The sequence below is a fragment of the Corvus hawaiiensis genome, chromosome 5, assembly GCF_020740725.1.
Source record: "Corvus hawaiiensis isolate bCorHaw1 chromosome 5, bCorHaw1.pri.cur, whole genome shotgun sequence".
In the NCBI taxonomy this organism is placed as follows: domain Eukaryota; kingdom Metazoa; phylum Chordata; class Aves; order Passeriformes; family Corvidae; genus Corvus; species Corvus hawaiiensis.
In genome coordinates this window covers 40,879,224-40,887,286 of record NC_063217.1, presented here as the reverse complement: position 1 = coordinate 40,887,286, position 8,063 = coordinate 40,879,224, and the positions used below count along the sequence as shown (strand labels likewise).

At 36.8% G+C, this 8,063-nt stretch overlaps 1 long non-coding RNA gene across 1 annotated transcript in view; it reads right to left on the bottom strand.

Annotated features, from left to right (window-relative positions):
* Positions 1-855: 855 nt before the first annotated feature.
* The window catches only part of LOC125326360, a 28,846-nt gene continuing 21,638 nt past the window's right edge, over positions 856-8,063 (bottom strand). The window contains exons 3-4 of the long non-coding RNA XR_007203782.1: positions 4,806-4,994; positions 856-2,046 (exon numbers count right to left, since the gene is read on the bottom strand). This is a non-coding gene — a long non-coding RNA (uncharacterized LOC125326360). The remainder of the gene's footprint in view (positions 2,047-4,805; positions 4,995-8,063) is intronic.

Sequence of the window (8,063 nt, the reverse complement as noted above, 5' to 3'; positions counted from 1 at the left end):
ATCCTGCAGAACTGCAGGAAAGAGCCCTAACTCTTCCATTTTGTAGGAAATAGGGCTCAGACAGAAAGATACGGTTTTTAATGGGATCCAAATTTGGACTCAAGTTTTACAGGTTTTCTTAATACACTAATGATAATTCAAAAAGTCATTAAAAAGATACATTTTATAAAGAAACAGCACAGTCAACTCAAAAGCTGGAGATACATAATTTGTGCTTCTTGGAACCAGAACCTTTCTTTTCTCCAGTTGATTCAAAGGGAACTAGAATTCATGTGTATCAATTAAAAGATGCATCACTGCATCCAAACTTTTCCATTAGTATTTTCTTTATTGGTTTTTGGTTTTGTGGTTTTTTTTGTTTAATATGATAGTATTAATATTAATTATTTTTTATTTTATTTAATATTTAATTATTAATTAATTTTAAATTTAATTATTAATTAATGTTTAATATGACAGTATGGATCCAGTTCATCCATCACGGTTCTGTGTTGCTCACTACAAGGTTAAAACTTTAAAAGACTGCATAAAGTGTTCACTGTCATTTCTTTTCTGTGTTCACAATTTCACTGTGATGTGTTTACATACTCTTGGGCATGCAAAACTAAGCCTATGCCCAACAGAAGTTTAAATTAGAAGACATGCCAAGCCATCACCTATGTGTGTAGGGAGAATTGTGAATCTTCTTTCCTGCAAATATATTACTGATGAACAGAAATGTAGTTGCTCTCTGACAGTAAGTTATCTCCATGTAATACACACCATTCTTACCAAAAAGATCTAAGTATATTATTTGATTGAGAAATGTAATTTAATAATATTTAATATAATGTTCAATTAATACATTTAATCTAATTTAAGTATATTTAATTTTATTTTTGCCTTAAGCATACACTACAAAGTGAAGCTCCATCTTGAAGAATTAAAAATTAGGTCATGAAAATATATGGAGAAAACAGCTGATATCCCAATAAAATTATGACAAAAGATATAAAGAGCTAATGACAGAAGGATTAATAAGGCAAATTTTTCTCTAGAAAAGGGCTGTGTAGAAACAACCCTGAAAGAGTTAGTCATGGCATGAATTATTAAAGCATTTTTCTTTCTCTGGACTAGTATACCTTTATAAGCTTGTTTTGTATTACAAAGCACATGCTGTTTTGAATGTTTTGTAGCCAGTTTTCTTCCTATCCACATGCTTCATACATATTGAGAAACAAACACTAATTAGTTAATTGCTTGTTGATTTTGTCAGAGTACTGGAGTACTAGTTTGCATGGCAACTGATATGCACAGATACTGATTTTCAGAAACTGTCTCATGTTCTCCGAAGTATTTCCTTTGTTTTGATATGGGGGAAATCAGTTGTCTAACAGACCCCATAATTAACGTAACAAGCATTTTATAAGGAGTGGGAGGCTTCTACAGTCATTAAAAAAACCCCCACCCTATGTTGAACTATGTGGGAACTTTTCTGATAAACTGTATTCCGATGTTAACGCATTTTCTCAAATCTCTATTTACCTTGAGGAACATTTAATACCACCATCCTTTTGCAGAAAACCCTCAGCCAAATCCAAACAATGCAGACAGATAAAAAAGTAAACAAGAATTATGCATGCAGTACAGTATACTTTCAGTCAATCTCATTTGCTTTCTATCAAGATGCAAAAGTGAAACTGTTCTCCATGTGTCCAGTAAAGGCTGATAAGAATGCATTTCCGTGCTTAACAGCCTGTAGTATATAATAGCCCAAGAAGATGAGAGCTTCTCATCAGATAATGAGCAGAGGGAGAACTTCAGTTTCATGGGCAAAGATGAAACACATGCCTTTTTTTGCTGTACACTTGCATGCTCCAAATAAGTTCCTGAGGAGAGAGTTCAGATCTGTCATTGAAAATCACTTGATGAGGAACTCCACTATGGTTTAAATCCCAACAGGAGTAGGATGGTTGTTGTGCAGCCTGGGCAGAACATAGCTTCTTCAAAAGAAATTCCTGCATCTCCTGTCAGCAGATGGAGTTTTATTGTTGATTTTAAGCTGACCTATAATGAAACAGAGTCTTGGATGAAAAACTTGAAACCAAAACTCAACAGATCTACAATTAGACTAAAACAACAGAGATTTAGAAATTAAACAAACGCTGACGTGAGTAATCTGATTACCAAGCTACTATAAACCACACAATCCTGATGCCAGTATCAAGCACATATTTTATTCAAGTGTCTGATACATGAAACAGCTCTAGAAGCACAAGTCACAGTCTGGGATTTCATTGTCCCCCAGCAAGAGCCTAGAGAACTGCTGTACTTCATAGCTAGGAAGTGTCTCAACCCAAAGTGTTGACTGTGTTGAAAAGCAAGTTTGAATTGCTGTATCTGGGGGCAAGGCTTGAACCTCAGGCCCTCCTTTCTACTTAAAAAAATTCCCTGCTCAAAGCATTTGTGTTGAAAAGGAAGACCTGTATCAACACTCAAATAAGAGGGTCACTTACTATCGTGATCTTTGCTGGAGGTAAGACAAACTGTTTCAAGTGGGGTGATATTCTTGTTAGCCTATGATCTTAAAAGTAGAAAGAAAGGCAAGCATTTATAGAATCAGAGTTTATGTGGCGTGAGAAGGAGAGAAGAGTTTTGATTTACAGTTCTAGACTTCATTCCATATATTTGTCTTTGTTCTTTATGCTGAACTTTGCTTCAAGCACACTTATGCTGCTCTATTCTGTGAGTTACATGATAAGGAAAAAAAAATTAATGTCAGAAGTGCCAGTTAACTTCACCTTTAATTTGAAAAATATATAGCTGATCTCTTAGCATACAAGCAATATACAGCACTTCATATCCAGCCCTCACTTCATATGCTGCCTTACAAGCCTAATAGAAACTCTCTCTTGCCCCCTTATGGAATACAATATCAAAATAAATGACTCATCATTAATATACATCTAAAATCAAGAGGTGTTTTTTCACTTATAATACTTTTTAAGTTTTAAAAATTCAGGTGTGAGAGTACAGCTGCCACAAAACTTCTGAGCACAGTCCTTTTATACTCAGCTAGGGACCAGCACCACATTCTTGTTAGGAAGAACTTATAACTCTAAGCAAAGCTCTTATTAAACTGATTGTATTTTGGCCCAGGAGCTTTCTTGAGTTTGCTCTTCCTACTGTCTCCCCAACTTCTGCTGTGGTGGAGGGAGTGAACATCTGCATGGGTGCCCAGCTGCTGGCTGGGATCCACTCACAACAGTTTTTTGCAGCTGAAAGTGGCCATTTATATGTCAAAAACCTTGGGTTAATTCCAAACTCTGTTCAGAAAGAAAGTAAGAAAAAACCAAATTCCTACGTTTTCTTTGTGTATTGACTATGAAATAAGGGATATAATAGTGTGGAGAAAAAACCTCTTATCTCCCTCCAACCACTTTATATTTAAATAAAACTATTTTAAGACATATGAGTTACTGCCACCTCCCTTAAATTACTAATTGCTAAGATAAATTAGTTCTTTCATGAATAAAGTGATAAAGTGATAAGTTTTCCCTGTTTATTGCCATCTATTTCCAGTATCAGTTTGAACACTAACTTCAAAGCAAATAAATGATTTTCATTAGAATATCTTCCCTTTAATGTACTATAAATTCAATTAATAATATTGAAGATTTTCTATATTTCATCAGCGAAAAGCTTTTCCCCTTTTGTGTAAAACTGGTGAATGGAAAACAGTTATTTTTTAAAAATATAAGAACAGGTTCAAACCTGATTCAAACCCAAGCTGAACATTTTTTTATTTTGAAAAGTTAATGTTAGCTATCTTTTTTTCTTCACCAATTTATTTCTCTACCTTCCAACTAAATTGTTATTAACTTACAATGTTATTATCCATTTGCACCACCTACATTTTGTCAGAAACAGCACTGAGATACCATAATATAAAACCACAAACACTAATATTAAAAAGAAACACCAGATGTTTAACAAACCCTTCATTACAAAATATCAAGGGTATTTTCAGGCTGTGGACTGTCTGAGATGATTGAATCTGTTTTCTGAATCTTAAACTCATTTAATTTCTGGTTACACTACCCATATTTGTCAACCAGATTCCTTCACTTACAAGAAAGAATCCTTTTGGATCCTGTCCTATCCAAATACTGAATTATCCTTTTTTCCCTCTATTTTTTTTTAAATAAAGTCTGTTTTTTTGACTAGTTGTGCAGATTAAATAGTCCTTAGACTAGGCATAAGCAGTTTTCCTAATGCTTTGCATTTCATATTTCGTATCAAAATCTCTGAATAACTGAAGCCATAAGCCTTGAAGAAAGGAGGTTTAGGTGATGGCAAATGCCAGCAGTCCCACTGTGCAGGGTGAGCCAAAGCAGTTCATGTAGCCCAGTAGTTCCTCTGTTACAACAGACACCCTAAAGTTCACCCAGGGGAGCTGTTGCATTAAGGCTGTTGAATTTTAGGAGAAAATAAACCCCCCAGCATTCCAGCTGTACTCAGACATGAGAAGGGCTGCATGTGGCTTGGCTTAATTTCTGATTATGGCTAATTTGACATTATTGGCCTGGTTGAGCTCAGTAAGAACTTGCACAAGTTTCTTGCACAAGATTCACAAATAGTGCAGTGTTGTGGCTTAACCCCAGCAGGCAAACAAGCACCACACAACCACTTGCTCATTCCCCCACCAGTTGGATGGGAGAGAGATCTGGAAAGTAGAAAAACCCATCGGTTGAGATAAAGATAATTTAATAGGTAAAGCAAAAGCTAGGCACACAAGCAAAACAAAACAAGCAATTCGTTCTCACCTTCCTATTGTGTAACGATTACTGGGGAGGACAAGCACCATCATTCTGAATAACTCCCTCTTCTTCCTTCTTTTCCTGTCTTTATATCCTGAGCGTGAGGCCATATGGCATGGAATATCCCTTTGGTCAGATGGGGTCAGCTGTCCCGGATTTGTCCTCTCCCATCATCTTGTGCACCCCAAGTCCCTGCTGGTGGATGGTACAAGAAGCAGAAAGGGCCTTAGACCTGTGCAAACCCTTCTCAGCAAAACCAAAAACATCTGTGTACTATCAACAGGGTTTCCCGCACAAAACCAGAGCACAGCCCCTAGCCAGCTACTGTGAAGAACATTAACTCTACCCCAGCCAAAACCTGCACATGTATTTTACCAATCTGACACTGGTCTGGCTAAATTCAGTAAGATCTTACTCCACATTCCTAAAAAGGATGGTTTATTGAAGGAACAGGAAAGCAGATTCAGGATTGCCAGTGATAAAAGCACTAACTAAAGAGTGTTAGTATGTATTGCAATGGGAGTTAAGGTAACAGACATCTTTTAGTGCTATATATGTATAAATGAATATTCCCAGGTCTACTCCAACACCACTGGATATGCAAAGCTCACCTAAAGGCATCCTTCAGTGGAGAAGGATGGACAATGTCCATCTACTGATCCCAAGAAAGCAGACATGTTTCCTCATCTCACTTTTTGCCCTGCAATCTCCCTTCTTTTCATACTACAAATTTTTTTGGCCCTTCCCAGCTGGATGGAGCAATCACATGTTATAGGTGGTGTTTGGTGACTTTGGTCAAACATGTTTAACATGTCTCATGTCATTCCTCATTTGCATTGTAAGGGGTGTGAAAGTCAATATGCAAACAGGGCTTAATGAGGGTCTTGGTTACTTTCAGTCTGAATTTATAGTCAATATAAGAGGTAAAATAAACACTTTGGTCCTCCTCCACCCACTGAGGCAGCAGTAAAGGCTGCCTCACCAGAGCCTTTGTGCACATCCCTATCTCCTTAACGGACCAGATTTGCAACAAGTCTTGTTTTTCAGTGTGAAGGAAGAGTGAGGCCAATGGCTGGTACAGAACCATGGGTGCTCCTTTGTGCCTCACTGAACCAACATTGGGCTGCAAGGCCTCCGCTTCCCTCTAGACATCATTCCATTGTCCAGCCTTGCTTGAGCCAGGTGCAAGATCACTGAGGGGTCCAGCTCATGGCTTTCTCAACCAGCCTGATCAATTCACCACCAAGTTAAGGCAGCTCTGTAGCAAGTCTGAAAATTTACCACAGGAGCTCCAGAGAACAGTTGTACTTAATCTGCCTGAGAGACACCTTATGTGCTACACACGTTTCTCACTTTGCCAAATGCTATCTAAATGTGCCTGAATAAACCAGAATTATCACAGGCGGTAGATATGAAAAGCAGGGCTGCAAATCTAAATCAAGAAATCACCTTGGATTCCAAAAGGCCATGCCATGTATTGATTAAAAGGACCAGGGGGTTATACAAATAAGTGAATGCACAGCATGAAATTTCTATCTTGCAAACATTTAGGTCAATCGTTTATTAAATAAGGATATTATGCGATTTCTCTCCGAGTGAAGAAACCCAAGGGAAAAATCTGATAATATTCTACTCTAACTGGACACTTTTCTATAATTTTTGAGTGGAACACAGATCATCTATTAAATGGGCTCAAAAATTATTGATGCTGAAAAGTAACACCATGTCATAAAAAACATCTTTTAGAAAGGAACAGGCTTGTAATTGTATGTGACTAACATTCTTCCTTAAAATATCTACACTTTTGTTTGTTTGAAGTTTTTGTTGTCACATTATTTCTTGTAAATATAAACAATAAAACCTATGGAAACAAACTACTTGTTGTTTTCAGTGTGTAACACAAAGAGATGACACCACAGGGAACAATTCAAATTAGTGTATTTCTGAATCAAAATGTGCATTACTTAAGGCCACATTTAGAATAACATAATCCTCCCTTTTGCAACTCTAAAAAGAAAACAGTTAAAAGCATGAAAATTGACAAAGACTTTATTGGTTCAATTACAGAGGCAGCAACTCATCTATGTAATTACCATACCATGGTTGTTTTCTGGGGAGTGATTTCAAATGTCTCATATTAAATGAAAGCAAAACTGCCACCTCCTGAAGATCTGAATTAAATCTTATCAATAAGGAAAGCGTCAGAGGAGCATGACACTTTGCCTACGAAGAAAAACTTCCTTGCCCCTTACAATCCATTCTGGCAATGTGTCTTCATATTATAGAACACAGCAGTAACAAAGGCTAATTAATTCCCTTTGTACAACTGCATTTTGCAGGGCCTCTGCTCTGAGAAACTCTTGCTTAGTGTGGTTTCAGTCCATTATTTGTAATGCAAATACTTGCAACTTAGGAGCAGTGGAAAACTGTATAAATCTCCCAACATGTGAGAAATTAGCAAGTGTTACTTTGCCGTTTGATATGCAGCACATAGTAAGATTTACATTCCAAAGTTCTACTTTGAAATAAAAAGCATACTCACGATCTCTGAAAATAAGAAAATAAAGCATTTAGAGAGAAAACCAGAGGCACCTCACATTCTTTTTGAACTACATTTTACATTAAATCATTTTCTGAAAATTAAAGGTGGGACAATTTGTATGATTTATTCTACTTAGATGCTGAGTCTGTAAGTGAACTGCTGTATGAGCTTTGTAGGAGCCTGGTTTTCAGTGATGTTAAATGTAAATGCCTTTAATCATTACAAATTTGCCAATTTTTGTTTATAAGGCTATATAATGGTCTGCATATAATACTATGTCATTTGCCAAAGAGGATTGTATACTTACAGGAAGAAAATAGGATATCTATGAAAATTGGGAAGACACTGCTGGGAGAATGAGAATACAACCAGGAATGTACCAGCACAGTCTCAAAAACTAGGCTGAATTCCTGAAAAGTAGCACTGTCTTGGCACAGGAAATAGTCTGAAGTGTTAGTTACCCCACATACATTATATGTACATAATTCAATTATATTTCAATTTTTTTTAAGATACTACTACATTAATGATAAACACAGGAGAAGTGGGAGCTAAGGCAAAAAGGGAGGCTAAAATCTGTGGTAAAAAAAGGGCTGGGAGAAGGCAAAGAAAATCTTCAGCATGGTCTGAAGCCATCGCACACAGAGAATTGAAGAGGTTGATACCTAGTCTTGAATTCTGCCTGTGCTCTGAGCTGGCCTGGCATCATGACCATGACTGCA